Raw genomic sequence first — 709 nt, forward strand, 5'->3', positions numbered from 1 at the left:
TATCTTCATTGAAAAGTGCAGTGCTTTTCCTTCAAAAATAAGGACATTTCAATGTGACCCCAAACTTTTGAACGGTAGTGTAATTTATTGAAAACAGGAGAATGGAAAATGGGTAATTTATTTAACGCCCCCTGCGTCACATGAGTAAAACACTGTCTTTACTGGGTTAAAGATGGGTATCAGGAAATTTCATTTAAATGAAGAAAAACCAACATTTTTTTAAATCTCACGTCTGACAAAGAAAATTTCTCTTTTCCTCGACTTTTTTTTTTGGAATTGGATTTAGATTTAGACAGATTTTATTGTAATTTTGTACACAGAGTGTATACACAAATAAATGTCATTTGGTTTATATTTTCAAAATGTCCTTGTTTTATTTGTTTTTTTATTTTTTTGCCATATTTATGCTTTTATATTGTCAGAAAGATGTTGCCTTGCAAGCTGAATTCCTTTGTGTAACATTTTCCATTTTATTTAACTGTTTTTTTGTTCATTTTAGAATTATTCTCATGTTTTTCTTCTCTTTCTGTTTCTGTCTTTGTGTCCTATTTCATCTCTATCTGTGTTAACTTCTCTCTTTCTGCTTCCTTCAACATTTAAGTTCACTTTTATCAAGCTTAATCAGCTCCCTGCGTCTGCCAATGGCACTTATGCTTCTTAACTGTTTCACCTGTTATTTGTGCTCCTGGTGTATTAATCATGGATTGTG

Source organism: Cyprinodon variegatus, unplaced genomic scaffold (genome assembly GCF_000732505.1).
Source record: "Cyprinodon variegatus isolate N-32 unplaced genomic scaffold, C_variegatus-1.0 Scaffold76, whole genome shotgun sequence".
In the NCBI taxonomy this organism is placed as follows: domain Eukaryota; kingdom Metazoa; phylum Chordata; class Actinopteri; order Cyprinodontiformes; family Cyprinodontidae; genus Cyprinodon; species Cyprinodon variegatus.